This window comes from Oncorhynchus mykiss, chromosome 7 (assembly GCF_013265735.2).
Source record: "Oncorhynchus mykiss isolate Arlee chromosome 7, USDA_OmykA_1.1, whole genome shotgun sequence".
Lineage (NCBI taxonomy): Eukaryota > Metazoa > Chordata > Actinopteri > Salmoniformes > Salmonidae > Oncorhynchus > Oncorhynchus mykiss.
This window is the reverse complement of record NC_048571.1, coordinates 52,983,478-53,000,877: the sequence shown is the minus strand read 5'-3', so window position 1 is coordinate 53,000,877 and position 17,400 is coordinate 52,983,478. Positions and strand designations below refer to the sequence as shown.

At 41.7% G+C, this 17,400-nt stretch overlaps 1 protein-coding gene across 1 annotated transcript in view; it reads right to left on the bottom strand.

Annotated features, from left to right (window-relative positions):
* Nucleotides 1-17,400, bottom strand: part of LOC110527984 (rap1 GTPase-activating protein 1) — a 168,178-nt gene that overhangs the window by 90,177 nt on the left and 60,601 nt on the right. The gene's annotated exons all lie outside the window — the stretch shown is intronic.

The following is a 17,400-nucleotide window of genomic DNA, read 5'->3' as shown; positions in this document are numbered from 1 at the left end:
ATAGAGACTGCCAGAGGTTCAGACAACAGGCCCTCCGATTTGACACACTGAACTCTGTATGAGAAGTAGATGGTGAACCAGGCAAGGCAGTCATTTTAGAAACCAAGGCTGTTGAGTCTGCCGATAACAATGTGGTGATTGACAGTCAAAAGCCTTGGCAACGTCGATGAATACGGCTGCACAGAATTGTCTTCTATCGATGGCGGTTATAATATCGTTTAGGACCTTGAGCGTGGCTGAGGTGCACCCATGACCAGCTCGGAAACCGATTGCACAGTGGAGAAGGTACGGTGGGATTCGAAATGGTCGGTGATCTTTTTGTTAACTTGGCTTTCGAAGACCTTGGAAAGGCAGGGTAGGATAGATATAGGTCTGTAACAGTTAGGGTCTAGAGTGTCTCCCCCTTTGAAGAGGGAGATGACCGCGTCTGCTTTCCAATCTTTGGGGGTCTCAGACGATACAAAAGAGAGGTTGAACAGGCTAGAAATAGGGGTTGCAACAATTGCGGCGGATCATTTTAGAAAGAGAGGGTCCAGATTGTCTAGCCCAGCTGATTTGTAAGGGTCAAGATTTTGCAGCTATTTCAGAACATCAGCTCTCTGGATATGGGTGAAGGAGAAATGGGGGAGGCTTGGGCAAGTTGCTGTGGGGGGTGCAGAGCTGTTGAACGGGGTAGGGGTAGCCAGGTGGAAAGCATGGCCAGCCATAGAAAAATGCTAATTGAAATTCTTGATTATCATAGATTTATCAGTGGTGACCGTGTTTCCTAGCCTCAGTGCAGTGGGCAGCTGGGAGGAGGTGCTCTTATTCTCCATGGACTTTACAGACACCTAGGTGTACAGCTCCAACTGTATATAAACTTGCACAACAAGTCAAGGAATTTTTCAAAGCTGCTAATGAGAACCTTGAAAACATTGTACCTAGCCAGTGGGAATTCCGGTGGGGTACCCCCACCCAGGTAGTGGCAGTGCTGGCAACACAAGCTGCAGTAACCCATTGGGAGGGGGTCACACAGAGAATCAGAGAGGGGGCAAATTATTATGGCCCTGGTGGCACAAAATAATCAAAAGGTCTGACTGCACAGAGATGCTAGGGAAAATGGTCACAACGGGGTCCAGCGTGTGTGTGGTTCAGGTGAAAGGGGTGTATCTGAGCTCCATCAGCTAGGACTTGACATTGGTTAATCAAATCTCCCTAATCTTGCTGAATTTTGCATGCCTTCTCAAACAGCTCCAACTGTATATAAACTTGCACAACAAGTCTTCTCTTGAGTTGGGTTCAGGGATGGAACAACTGTTGAACATCTAAGCTTGTGGTTGTTTGTGGTGGAAGGGTGGGGAGTGTGTGTGTGTGTGTGTGTGTGTGTGTGTGTGTGTGTGTGTGTGTGTGTGTGTGTGTGTGTGTGTGTGTGTGTGTGTGTGTGTGTGTGTGTGTGTGTGTGTGTGTGTGTGTGTGTGTGTGTGTGTATCCCACATCTGTTGCTATAGGGAAATGATGTTAGGGACAATAGGATGAATCATAATAATTGTTTGCCAAAATAATAATTCCTTGCCAAAAATGTATTGTTTGTAATGCCATTCCTGGTTACAGGTAACAACCCTTCGTATGAACTGCCAGCATTATTGCGCATATTATTAGTTAATTGTGGAAATAAATTAAGATATGCAAGATTTCTTTATATATTTTTTAATAATTGTATACAATACAATCGGGTGAGGGTGTTGGAAATGCTTTTGGCAGTTAATCTGCTTTTGTTCTATGGGTGGCACTGTGTGTTCTTTTTAAAGGATGGGTCCCAATCACTCAAAGGCCCTAAGATCCAGTTGGCCAGTCACTGGGATGACAACCCAACTTGGGATGGGGGGAGGTTTTAGTGAGTGGAATAGTGGAGAACAATTGGAGGTTTACTCAGTAGCCGTGTAAATATCATTGTACAGCTTTATGGACACTCAATCGTTATAGTACTTTTAAATGGTACATTTATAAACATATACTATGATGAATAGAATTGAAACTTGTATCTCATTATGGTAAATGGTGAAATAAGTATAGCCAGTTATAATTGTAATGTCTTAGCAGATAATAAGAAAAGAAGATCAGTATTTACCTGGCTAAAAGAGAAGGAATATAATATCTATTGTATTCAGGAAAATCATTCAAAATTTTAGATGAGGTTGTGTGGAAAAATTACTGGGGGGGAGGTGGGGAGCATATATACTTCTACCATGGGTAAAGAAACTCAAAAGGGGTAATGATATTAATAAACAATAATTTTGATCTGAATATGAAAATTGTCCAAACAGGTCCACAAGGTAGATGGATTCTTTTAAATATGTTATTGGACCATAAACCGATTTGGCTCATTAATCTACATGGTCCAAACAATGATGATTCTTTGAAAATATGTACAATAATTGATCAAGCCTACAAGCAACGCAAGACTCGATGATTATAGTGGGAGACTATAATATGGTTTTAAATACCTCAATGGACTGTAAAGGAAATCACACTACAAACTATCACCCTCATGCACTTAAGGAAATCACAAATATCATGGGATATATTGGAACTAGTGAATATATGGCGGCTTAAATATTCTGACCTAGTGAGATAAACATGGCGGAGGCTAAATCAAGCTAGTCGTTTTGACTACTTTCTTATGTCATTCTCGCTGGCAAAAAAAGTGTTGATGGGAGACAGAATGCAGTCAGACCAATAAATGATTGGCATATACAGTACTCTTACAGAATTTCCATGTGGGCGAGGATATTAGAGATGTAATCAAAGCCTATTGGATGACAACTTGTTTTTAACCAGGACAGATACATTTAAAACAGACTTTTTCCGACATAACATAGGTATAACATATCCCCTTATTGTATGGGACCAATGTTCTCTCTAAGCTGCGCACTTCCTCCAGGACTGAGGTGCAGAAGACATGCCATGCTGCGCAAAGACGCAAGAGATTGAACTTCACTAGGTTCGACCCATTAGTTTGCACTATATAGATCAACGTTTTTTTGTGTGAATGAATCAACATTATAAACTGGGTGGTTCGAGCATTGAATGCTGATTGGCTGACAGCCATGGTATATCAGACCGTAAACATTTATTTTTACTGCTCTAATTACATTGCTAACCAGTTTATAATAGCAATAAGGCTCCTTAGGGTTTTGTGATATATGGCCAATATACCACGTCTAAGGGCTGTTCTTAGGCACGACGCAACGCATCCTCGGGCCTTATTGCTTAATTATATTAGCCCTTTTTCTATACAACAAACCAAAACAAATCTAACTTTGCAAGATTGAGTCTGTGATTTTGATGTAGGCAGAGACAGACCACAATGGAGCAGAATTCTATTGGTGGAGGTAGCCCACTAGCGTTCTTAAAATCACCTGCGAGTGAATGCGCGCAGTGCGACACGTGCACATTTGTTATTAGCCAAGTTATAGATAAGTATAGGTCAGCAATGGGGAGTTACAGCTTCCTACAAGAGCACAAAGCGTTTAGGCCACATTTCAAGCTGCCTTTGAAAAGCCAGTTGGGTCAAAAGCTTATGTCTTAAATTGTTTAACTTGGATCAAACGTTTCGGGTAGCCTTCCACAAGCTTCCCACAATAAGTTGGGTGAATTTTGGCCCATTCCTCCTGACAGAGCTGGTGTAACTGAATCAGGTTGTAAGGCCTCCTTGCTCGCACACTCATTTTCAGTTCTGCCCACAAATTTTCTTTAGGATTGAGGTCAGGGCTTTGTGATGGCCACTCCAACACCTTGACTTTGTTGGAGGGGACAATGGGACAAAATTCACCCAACTTATTGTGGGAAGCTTGTGGAAGGCTACCCGACACGTTTGACCCAAGTTAAACAATTTAAGGGCAACGCTACCAAATACTAATTGAGTGTATGTAAACTTATGACCCACTGGAAATGTGATGAAAGAAATAAAAGCTGAAAGAAATAATTTTATCTACTATTTTTCTGACATTTCACATTCTTAAAATGAAGTGGTGATCCTAACTGACCTAAGACAGGGAATTTTTACTAGGATTAAATATCAGGAACTGTGAAAAACTGAGTTTAAATGTATTTGGCTAAGGTGTATGTAAACTTCTGACATCAACTGTATGTGGGTAATACAACCATCCCAGCTCTGCAGATGTTGCTGCAAAGAGACAGAATCATTCGAAAATGTGTTTTGGTACTGTTTGGTAGCTTGTTTTTGATTGCAGGTTCAGGAATGGCTGAAGAATTGCAACATTTACCTGGAGCTAACTCTACAAATAGCACTGCTGAGTGATTTGAAAAGTCACAGTCAATGAATCAATAATATATTTATACTCTTAGCAAAAATGTTTATCTTTAATTTACAATGTGTAGAAACTATGAGAATAGAAAGGTTCATAACCCTTGTGAAACATTACAGCACATATATGGCAAATACTGGATGGTGTTCAGAGATAAAAGGGAGGGAATTGAGTGGAGCTGAAGGATGGGACTAACAACAAACAAAAGATAACTTATGTAAAATATACTGTGTCCATAAAATGTATATAGTATGTATAAGCTGCAAGTAGAAGCCTAGGTGTTGTTGTCAATTAGTTTACTCCAATTAGTGGAAGGGTGATGGGGTTAAAGGAAAATAATAAAGGAAAACAAAGAAAAAGATAGATTTAATTATTATTTAAAAAAAAAAATATTTACTCTGTCCACACAACTACACCCATGATGCAATCTGAAGGTTTTTCCCATCTAGCCTGCAAAGGTCTGATAACTGACACAGAATCGCCATACATCATGGTTGGACAACGTCTGTCTTGCAGTACAACGTCTGTCTTGCAGGATTTCTCAACTACACACAGGATGTACAACAGCATCAGTGCAGGCAGCAACACTAAACTGTTCTAGATTACACCTATCTAAACATACTTTACATTGATTGCAAGATCAAAAATAATATTATTATAATCCGAGTGTTCATTTTTGGAAGTTGCATTCACTACCAGTCAAGGAGTGGACTAATGCCGTCCTCTTAGAGCACCATCACCCCCTCTGTTCAGAAGAGGAACTACTTTCCATTTCAGATGTGCAACGGAGACGATCGTATTAGAGGCTATTTCAAAATCTGTGTGAGCCATATTTCATGCACTATGTGATGAGTCACTTGCAAGCTACAGTTCTTTGTTGTCTTTTAACAAAATGATCTTGCGAGGAACTCCAAAACTGCAATCGATTTCTTAACGTTGCGTTAACAGATGCAGTCAGAGGCCCCTACACACCCCATACCAACAGAAGTGTCACGCCCTGAACATAGAGAGCCCTCTGGGTTCTCTATGGTGTTTTAGGTCAGGGCGTGACTACAGGGTCTTTCATTTCTATGTTGGTGCCCTGAAGAGCGCCTCCTCAGCACGGTACGTCCTGTGCCGGCTCCCCGCACTCGTCCCGAAGAGCATGTCATCAGTCCGGTGAACCCTGTGCTGGCTCCATGCACCAGGCCTCCAGTGCGCCTTCCCAGCCCGGTACGTTCTGTGCCGGCTCCCCACACTCGCTCTGAAGAGCGTGTCATCAGTCCAATGAAACCTGTGCAGGCTCCACGCACCAGGCCTCCAGTGCACCTTCTCAGCCCGGTACGTCCTGTGCCGGCTCCCCGCAGTCACCCTGAAGAGTGTGTCACCAGTCCCGCTCCATGGCCTGAGCCTTCCTCTGCGCCGGTGCCCAGTCCAGGCACGGCATCCAGTCCCGCTCCATGGCCGCAGCCTTCCTCTGCGCCGGTGCCCAGTCCAGGCACTGCATCCAGACCCGCTACATGGCCGGAGCCTTCCTCTGCACCGGTGCCCAGTCCAGGCACGGCGTTCAGTACCGCTCCATGGCCGGAGCCTTCCTCTGCGCCGGTGCCCAGTCCAGGCACGGCGTCCAGTCCCGCTCCATGGCCGGAGCCTCCCTCTGCTCCGGTGCCCAGTCCGGGCACAGCGTTCATCCCTACCTCATGGCCGGATCCGCAGTCTGAGTGGGTGCTACGTCCTGCACCGGAGCCGCCACCAACGCTAGTTGCCCACCCTAACCCTCCCCATCCAGGTTCAGGTTTTGCGGTCGCAGTCCGCACCTATGGGGGGGGGTACTGTCACGCCCTGAGAACCCTGAGGGCTCTCTATGGTGTTTTCGGTCAGGGCGTGACTAGGGGGTGTTCTAGTCTTTAATTTCTATGTTGGTGTGAGTGTGGTTCCCAATTGGAGGCAGCTGATAATCGTTGCCTCTAATTGGGGATCATACTTGGTGTGGTCCTTTTCCAACCTGCGTTGTGGGATATTGTTTTTGTTTAGTGCTCTGTGCGCTACGAACCGCACGATCGTTTATTTATTTGTGGTTTGAAGTTTCACCTCAATAAATATGTGGAACTGTACTCACGCTGCGCTTTGGTCCACTCATTATAACGAACGTGACAAGAGGAGAATTAGAATAATGAGCCAGGTGAAGGAAAACATCTTCAGAAAATATATCCCATTAATTGACAAAGCCAGAGATGAAAATGATATTCAAATAGTAGCTATTTTATTATTGCCTGTCTCAAATTGTAAAACACAGATTAACAGAAAGATATTGAATAATCCTGTCCTCAAAGCAGACAGTTTCCAGTAGGAAGAAATCAGTGGCAGTCAGTGCCGTTTAAGATGAGAAAGGACGATTTATTTCCTTTTTCTTTCTATTACAGCATATTGGATGACTGTCATTCATATTCCATTCACCCAGTTCAATGCAACATCGATAGGTTTAGGCTACTACATGATACTCAAATTTTCCCTATACCCCATCATGAGGTTGCTACAACATAGCCTGTGAATGAAAGTTTACAATGTAGGTGCACTCAGGTCGAGAGACAAGTTTGGATAGACAGTGACATTCAATAACGCCTTGCACACTCTTGCCTGCATCTAGCTGATATAGGATGTAGCCATTAGTCCAACAGTTGCAAACGAAAGTTCTATTGGACAAATTCAAGTATGTTTACGCCTGTTTTGTTCCATTTAAGAAACGTTTTTTTAACAAAATTGGCGGAATTAATAACCCCTGATCACGTGTAAACACACAGCCACTTTTTATTCCTTCTCGCATCCATGCTCACTCCTCCTCTCCCCTCTCACCAGCAGGGCACGTGGAATATGGCATAATCTTTTATAGCAATACTGCAGAGAGACATGGACAGAATCCCCGCCTGCCTGTCTCTCAACTGGACCAACCCACACAGACACTACAGTATAACACATACACACCACACGCAACACATTCTCTGAGGTGAATACTGAGAGGCAGAGGCCTCTAGGATAAACAACAGAGAGATATGAAGGGAGGAATAGGGAGAGAAAAGACCAGAGCTGATTTTTCTTTCAGCTCAACTAGGGAGAGCAACCACAAGCCTGGGTTAATGACTGTGCAAACACAGAGACTTGAAGGACACAGTTTGAGACCTATTTTCATTTATCCAGAGTCGAGGGACAGACACAGAGAGGGACAGACACCGTGGGGATGTCTCATCACACTGCTTTATTGAAATAACACAGGCTTGCCTACTAGCTCTCACTGCGTTATTAATGAATTAAGATATTTTTACAACTTGAGCTGCTTATACCTAATGCAACAGCCTCACATACATTTTGAAAATCATAATGAAAAAGCAATCAACTACAGAACTTCCACAAACTGCCAACTGAATCCCTGGAAACATTTTAGTCACTTAGCAGATGCTCTTATCCTGAGCGACTTACACTAGCAATAGTGGATCAGACCACACGGAAAAGGAGAGGCTGAAAATAATACTGCTTCAAAAGGACAGATCTCACTGTGAGCTTTAGGAAGAATGACAGGTGCTGTTCCCTGGCAACACACCACTCTTTGGGTTTTGCTAAACAATGGACTCTATTGTTTCTATGGCTGGAGTGTGTTTCAGCACCAAGGACTGTGTACGTCTCTTTAAAACACACACACACACACACACACACACAGACACACACACACACACACACACACACACACACACACACACACACACACACACACACACACACACACACACACACACACAAACACACACACACACACACACACACACACACGCACGCATGCACGCACAAACTCACAAACAAAACACACGTTAGTCTAGTGGTAGGGATTATCCCTGACTATTTCCCATATCATGAACCTGATGCTTTTCAATGACAGCTGTATTGCTGAAGGTATGGACACTACATTAGTGGAACGGCCCCTGTGCGTAGTGTGATCCCTGTAATAGGTCTGTAGTCCTTCCACCCTGCCCCCTCCAATAGCCTTCGTCTTCAGTCACACCATCAAAGCGCCACTACCCTCTTTCATTTTCCTTTGTAGTGGGCGGCAGTGGCATTTACTTTATTTTAGCGCCATGGCCAGCCCTTGCTGTGCCTCACCCTCAGATGGGAACCAGGCTCCAGCCTCGCATGCTTACAACAACTATATAGCCTTGCGTGAGACACATGGCCCCAGGAACCTCCTGGGGTAGGCCTATTTGGTTGCATGTAGTCTGGTCTATTTGGTTGCATGTAGCCCCCCCCCCCCACTGTCAATAGTGGCCATGAGTATCCTAACAATATAATTACTTTTAGCCCCATAGCCATATAAAATGTATTACAGATTATAAACAATAGCGGCCCTCCAGTAGCTTTCTTCATCACTCGCTAGTATATCATTGCCAGACATGTTTGTAAATTGCTGTTTACTTTGTATAACTAATCTGTAATGCTAGGCTACTGCATGCGCTTCACAATCTGTGAATAAGGGCCTTATGATTCCCCCACGAGAGCACACATGCACAGTTGTTACCTATTTCTGCTGTTGTTACAGTCGGCCACATAAAATAATGATAACAAAATAATCGCAATCGTTTTAGGTGGAAAAGTACACATTTCCTGACTCCGAGTATGTGCGATAAAAACAGCTAATTCGGCCGTACGCTTTCAATACAACTAAAAATGTGTCAACAAATTGCGGATTTCTCAATCGCTCTTTGACTGACAACGGAGACAAGTCCGTTTTTTTGTGCAGATTTCCAGTTGTAGACTGTAGAGAGAGAGAGTGGGAGAAGGCAAACTAGTTTCAATGTATGGAATCACTTAGAACATTTGAGATTTTAGATAAACTTTGATAAACATCTAATTTTATTTGACCTCTGTGTGTGCCTATTTCCAAAAATAAACACACACACACTCCATTACTCTTGCTGCAGTCTTCCTTTCAGTATATGGTACAGTGCATAGTACTGCACAAACCATTTGGGAATGGATTGGAGGACAGTGTCTGTAAAAGCCATAAATAGTGTTGGAGAGTGAGGGGATGACTAAAGCAGAGTGACAGAGGTGTAGGTCAACAGCAACATCCCATTTCATCATCATAATAGTATTCTGCTAAGGGATGAAAAACTGCCTCTCCCCCGGTCTTCCTTTCACACCAGAACCCTATCACCATGGGTGTGTTGGGAATGATGGATGACCTGAGGCGCTGAGAGATGCTAAGGGTAAAATACGAGTTTGGATTTGCCTTTATGGCATCTACGCTTGTAGGAATCCAACTTGTCCAGACAGCGATTTGGCCCCTTGATAACCTAGCGCTATTTCTACTAGTGTTTAATAAAATGTCAAAAAACAAAGTGTTATTCAAATGGAGTTTGATGTTTTAATGCAGTGTAATGTAGCACCTTGAGATGTGAACACTTTTTTAAGACCCATTAGAGCTATGGTAAAAAACAACAACCGTAGAGTAGTTTGTAATACTTAAACTAAAGCCAAGAATTCACACAGTAGTGCTGTTTTTACTACCAGTTGGATACAATAAACTAAACTTTAGCATTGGTAAACATTTTCCTAAGACCTTTATTATGTTAGAAAAGAGGTACCTAATGGTGAATAATTACATTGAATCAAATCCTAAGGTCACTGTCTAAAGTGGGTTTTTACACGCCTTAAAAAACACAATAATTGGAATGGAGTTGTTATCTGTTTTAATCAGAGAAACTGTGCTTTATTACTGTTGTCTTGTATGATTGGAAACCCAGATCTTCTGTGGCTATATTCTGAAGGCAATCTGGCTAGTCCCAGCAAACTGGGAACATCCGCTAATGCTAATTGCGATTAGCTGGCTAGCTAATAAATGTACTGAGTCAGCTAGCTAACACAGCCTGATGCCAGTGTTGGTGTAGGCCTTAATCAGCATGGTGCTTGTGCAACAGTATCTTCTGATTCAAAGACGAATAGACAAAGCATGAATATGTTGGCTACAAGTAAGAAACATTTAATGTAGCCAAAGATTATAGGTTCACCTAAGAAACAATGACCAACACTTTGGATCCTAAACTGTCACAATAACTCCTCCCTAGCATTTTAATTTGTTGTCATGTCAACACTGTATTCAATGTGAACACTATTATATTCTAACTATAGAATTATAATAATCATTCTATTTCCATGATTCTAACAGTTCACCCAAATGTTTTCATCTACATCGCAAGTCAAATCATAATTGCAACATTTGGTTAAAAATAAGGCCTAGTTTTTTTGCCCATACCTACGTGGCATTGTGAAAATGATTTCAAATGAGAAATGATCTCAAATGCACAAACATTTTTTGGGTTGAAATGAACAGAATAAACCAATCAGAATGGAGAAAGACCCATTGAAATCACTTAGAATGTATATGTTGCCATCATAAGACCATAAAGCAAATTTAGAACTACTTAGAATTATTCAAAAACATAAAATACTGTCAAATACCGTATCAAAAACATAAAATACTCTGATATGATATTTTGGCCTTATCACCCAGCCCTAAAGGTGCTATATAAATCCAAACCATTATTACCTGCCCACCTATCCTCACGAGGTGGCACTGAACAGGTAAGGCCTAGCATATACAGTACGATGCAGTATATACAAACTATTTCTTTGCAACCCCAATGAATGCCAACTGTCTTGGCTCAAACAATAGAAGAAACCTAGGCATAGGTATTTAAAATTTTGTATAGTGATCAGAATATTATAGTTTCTGCTCTGTGTTTCTGTCTAGACTATATATTAGGTACAGACAGTACCTGTCTAATATCCATGTTCCCTGTGTTTCTCTCTCTTGTCAGGGGCAGGATTTATTTCCTCTACTTCTCCCTTGGCCAGCCTCTGGTCATGGTTAGGACCGGCATCAGCCCTGTGGTGGTCATGGTGAGCCCAAAACCCGTCCAAGACCTGGCCCATCTCCTGCTGTCCACCATAAGGCTCATCAAGACAGTGAGGAACCGAGGACACATGGTGCGAGCAGATCACCAACAGAACTGTTACCCCCCATCATTCAGGTTTCTGTTCCTATGCTTATGTTGCTACTGTAGGTATCTCTAAAAAGGTTGTCTTTCAGGCCTAACTGATGACAGAGGTTCCACAAGAAGGATAGGTTGCAGCACAGTAATGTGACGATCAATAAAAGGTTAGTACCAGCATTAACAACCACTTGCAGCAACTCTACTGACACTCTGGATGTTGTCTTTGGGGTTGGGGTTTTTCTGCCATCTGCATGTGTTTATCCTGAACTGCATTAGGCTGATCAAGTGAAGTTTGCATCATGGTCAACAGGTCAAGCTTCCTCCAGTTGAAGCCAAGGTTGCATAAAGGATGCTGAATGGGCATAGGCTACCCATGAAAGGTACTTAAGCACTGAACGTTTATTTTTCTGTTGTGATCATTTTACTATACCGTATGAGCCAATAGAGGAGGCTTGCATTGATGGAGCTGTTAGCCTCTTGGCCTAGCCCAAGGCTTTAGTGATAGATGCCTCTACATCAGCCACTCAACAAAAGCTAGTAGCCATCAGAGAGTGAGTATGTGCCTTGCTTCCCTTTTAATTTAAATCATCACCTCTGATGGCTACCCCACTAGATCCCAATGGTACATAATGCTATCTGCTTGTCACTACAGCACTAACTTATACACTATGAAACACATAAGATATAGCGCTAACAAATCATGACTCAAGAGGTGGAGTTTTCTTTAGATTGATGAGATAATGCTCACAGAGAGAGCGGGGGAGAGAGAGAGTGAGTCATAACTGTAACTCTAAAGGCTCATGATGCCATCCTCCAGTCTACGTGGGGGAGGGGAGGAATCATCCATGGAGATGAAACTCACAGACCAAAACATGGCAACTCAACAGTAGCCTTACAATTGTCCCAAAGCTTTTTCATACAAATACAAATAGACTGGGTTTTAAGCAGATCCTGGTGAGAACATGTTTGACAAGTTAACATGACTAGTATACCTTGTCAGTTACAGACATACCAACAGTTGTGTATCACATGTTGTTGGGGAATAGTATCATGAAGGATGTGAGGATGTTTGTGTCTAATGAAAATGAGGCAGGTGGTAGCTGTTATATTACCCTATAGTTATAGTGAGTTCTTCTCTGCTTATGAGTGCAAGATAAACAAAAAGGAGAGGAGAAAAATCATCTTTGCTGAATACATTCCCATTCCTCTTTTGCTGACACACACTAAACTTAAACTGATTTGAGGGCAAGACCATTCATCACATAACATAACATCCATAAGGTCTTTATCTGCTAGTTCTAGCCAAGTACTAAACTCAAAATAAATTAGGCTATAGTGCAATAAAGCAAGATGAGAGTTTTTCTCTTGCTTTTTTATTTTATGCCAATTTATGTTCATGGAAAGTCTCTGAACATGCATAGTCAAACTGCATTAGAGATGATATAGAAGGTTCTTCATCAATCTTCAGTAACATTAGTATTTGGCAGGTAGCCTAGTGGTTAGAGCGTTGGGCCAGTAACTCAAAAGTTGTTGATCAAATCCCTGAGCTGACAAGGTAAAAACCTGTTGTTTTGACCCTGAGCAAGGCAGTTAACCCACTGTTCCCTGGGCGTTGTGGGTGTCAACTAAGACAGCTCCCTGCACCTCTCAAATTCAGAGGGTTGGGTTAAATGCGGAAGACACATTTCAGTTGAATACATTCAGTTGGACAACTGACAAGGTATCTCCCTTTCCCTATTCATACTGCCGCTTCTGATTTATTGGATGTGGGTATGCACAACCTACGTTCAGCAGAAATAACAGGGGAAAATCTTCAGCTGCCCTGTATGATGATGAATCTGTTCGGCTCAAACACTTTTCAAATCAGAACCTCGAAATCCCTCACAAAATGATTCCACTGTCACAAAGGAAACAAGGTGATTGCCACATTATTTTGGAGATTGGAAACCCTAATTGGTCTACACGGTCAAGTTCTTGCTTGGTTTAGATCTTATCTGTCGGAAAGATATAAGTTTGTATATGTGTATGGTTTGTCCCTTGATAAATTAAAGTTTCAGTGTTCTTCAAGGTTCCGATTAAGGACCACTATTGTTTTCACTATACAGGCTACCGCTGGTGATGTCTTTCAGAAACACACTGTCAACTTTCACTGCTATGCAGACGACCCACAGCTGTACATTTCGATGAAACTTGGTGAAGCCCCAAAATTGTCTACCTTAGAAGCCTGTGTTTCAGACATAATGAAGTGAATGGTTGGACATGTTTTATTTTTAAACTCAGACAAAACAAAGACACCTGCTGTTTGATCTGACAATTCATCTCAATGGTTGTACAGTCATCTCAAATAAAACCGTGAAGGACCTTGGCGTTACTCTTGACCCTGATCTCTCTTTTGGCAAGGTTTTTTCTTTCCTGTCTCAGTCTCCAGTATCTATGCTGCAATAGTCTATGTGCCGGGGCTAAAGTCGGTTCTATCTGGTGTAATTCTCCTATCTGGTGTCCTGTGTGATCTTAAGTACTTTCTCTCTCTCTCTCTCTCTCTCTCTCTCTCTCTCTCTCTCTCTCTCTCTCTCTTTCTCTCTCGCTCTCTCTCTCTCTCTGGCCTGACAACTCCTGATTGTCCCCAGGTCACCTGGTAGTGCTGCTGATCAAGTTTCTGCTGTTCTGCCTGTGGCTATGGAACCCTGACCTGAGGTGCTGACCTGTTGTTGATTATTGACTGCTGGTCATCTATGAACGCTTAAACATCTTGAAGAATAACCTGGCCTTAATGGCCATAATCTCCACTGTGCACAGCAAGAAGAGGACTGGCCACCCCTCAGAGCCTGGTTCCTCTCTAGGTTTCTTCCTAGGTTCCTGACTTTCAAGGGAGTTTTTCCTAGTCACCGTGCTTCTACATCTGCATTGCTTGCTCATTGGGATTTTAGGCTGGGTTTCTGTATAAGCACTTTGTGATGTTGATGTAAAAAGGGCTTTATAAATACATTAAATGCAATGGTGTGGCCAAAACCACATTCCTGCTTCATGTGAGTGCAGCTATTAGCATACTATAAATACCATAGTATATAGACAAACAAAATAAGGACAGCAATTCAAACTGTACAGGAGCTTCTCATCTAAACCATATTGCACATAGTGTTGCACACTTGATTAATGCAATAAAAGCCTTTAAACTTCAATTTGGCTAATAGTCTATTGGTATTAAAGGGGCTGTGCAGTCAAACACATGATTTTCATTTGTATAAAAAAAATAATTACACTATGAGGTCAAAAAAACACTATGAATTTTGGAAAATGATGATAATGCCCTTTTAGTGTAAGAGCTTTTTGGCCCACAGCATGACATCACAATCTGATCTGATTATTTTGACCAATGCCCAGTCATCTTTTATCTTTTATCCTCCTATTTTTAAGGGGTAAACGGGGTAGTCACTAGAGTTTAGACGATCCTATCCGCCAATCAGGGCTGTGTATGTAAATATGGCAAAAGAAGGCTCAGGGAAATAGGTGTGCCTAAACTTTTGACTGATACTGTATTTGGAGTTACTTTCAATAAATAACAAATATGTGGTGTAGATGTTTCCCACATGAGAGATTTGAATCTAAAAGAGAGATTTGAAGAGAGATTTGAAACTGGATCCATCTCTTTGCACTACACAAGTATCTCTTTCTGTCGTCAAAGTAGTGTTTTGTAAAGAGGCCCTAAACTGTGATTTCCTGCAGAATCAAACCATGTCAATTTGGGACCTGCAATTTTGGGGGTGGATTTTGGGACCTGTCCTCTATTTCTATAAATAATCAGTGGTGGAAAAAGTAAGTAATTGTCATTCTTGAGTAAAAGTAAAGACACCTTAATAGAAAATGACAAGTAAAAGTGAAAGTCACCCAGTAAAATACTAATTGAGTAAAAGTCTAAAAGTATTTGGTTCTAAATATACTTAAGTATCAAAAGTAAATGTACTTGCTAAAATATACTTAAGTATCAAAAGTAAAAGTAAAAATAATTTCAAATTCCAAAAAACCAGAAGGCACCATTTCCTTGTTTTTTAAATTTACAGACAACCAGGGGCACACTCCAACACCAGATCAGAGTCCACCAGATCAGATGCAATAGAGATGACCAGGGATGTTCTCTTGATAAGTGCGTGAAGTGAACCATTTTCCTGTCCTGCTAAGCATTCAAAATGTAACGAGTACTTTTGGGTGTCAGGGAAAATGTATGGAGTAAAAAGTACATAATTTTCTTTAGGAATGTAGTAAAGTAAAGTACAGATACCCCCAAAAAACAATTTAATCAGTACATTCAAGTATTTTTACTTGATATTAAGTATTCAAGTATTTTTACTTGACCAATATTATTTACAGTGGTGTAAAGTACTATCTGAAAAAACCTGCAACAGTCATCTGTTATGTACGCTACTATCCTTACTGTTGACCAGGCTGTTACAGCTGCAATCTGATTTTGTTGCCTTGCAGAAAGCCCTAGTTGATTTAATATTGGTACATAATGCGTGAAAAACTAAATGTACAGTATGTTATTTTCTAATTCTCATAGAAATATTTCAGATGGTTTACCCATTTATGCATCGGATGGTTCTTTCATCGAGCAGGTTCCCAATGTTGAGATGGGATGTGTCTGTATCTGCTGTATCTTGTAGTTTATTTTCTGCTTTGAATTATCATGTTTGTGAGTTGTTTGGCCATAATGACCATCGTTATGTTTGGAGGAAAAAGAGGAAGGCTTGCGAGCCGGAGAACACCATCCCAACCGTGAAACACGGGGGTGGCAGCATCATATTGTGGGGGTGCTTTGCTGCAGGAGGGACTGGTGCACTTCACAAAATAGATGGCATCATGAGGCAGGACAATTATGTGGATATATTGAAGCAACATCAGAAGACATCAGTCAGGAAGTTTAAGCTTAGTCGCAAATGGGTCTTCCAAATGGACAATGACCCCAAGCATACTTCCAAAGTTGTGGCAAAATGGCTTAAGAACAATAAAGTCAAGGTATTGGAGTGGCCATCACAAAGGCCTGACTTCAATCAAATCAAATCAAATCAAATATATTTGTCACATACACATGGTTAGCAGATGTTAATGCGAGTGTAGCGAAATGCTTGTGCTTCTAGTTCTGACAATTCAGTAATAACCAACGAGTAATCTAACCTAACAATTCCAAAACTACTACCTTATACACACAAGTGTAAAGAGATAAATAATATGTACATAAAGATATATGAATGATTTGTGGGAAGAACTGAAAAAGCGTGTGTGAGCAAGGAGGACTACAAATCTGACTCAGTTACACCAGCTCGTTCAGGGGGAATCACCCAACTTATTGTAGGATTCTTGTGGAAAGCTACCCGAAACGTTTGACCCAAGATAAACAATTTGAAGGCAATGCTACCAAATACTAATTGAGTGTATGTAAACTTCTGACCCACTGGAAATGTGATGAAAGAAATAAAAGCTGAAATAAATTATTCTCTCTACTATTATTCTGACATTTCACATTCTGAAAATAAAGTGGTGATCCTAACTGACCTAAGACAGGGAATTTTTACTAGGATTAAATGTCAGGAATTGTGAAAAACTGAGTTTAAATGTATTTGGCTAAGGTGTATGTAAACTTCCAACTTCAACTGTATCTATAAAACTCCTGAGAAGAGAGGCACGGCAGGTCAGAGTACTCATGTCAGTTGAATATACAGGAGGCTTTAGCATGCTATAACACATAAAACAGGCAGAGCTCAGAAAGCATGCGGCCTCCGGGCAGATGAAACACTCACATCAAAACACAACCATCCATCCCTCTCCGAATCGATTCAGCACTGAGGCGCGTAACAGACAGAAAGGGCTGAAGCCATGCATACTCTTCCTGCTGCTGCCTCCATGCTGGGGCAATAATCTGAGCCCATGGAGTCACCAGACTGGCCAGTCCCATTTCAAATGCCACATTCATAACCTGGAGCCATTCTCACTGCTGCTTCTGCTGCTGCTGCTCGCATCAACAGCAGGGAATAGTGCTGCAAGTGCTCTGCTTGTTCTGGCTGACAGACAATGATGACTGG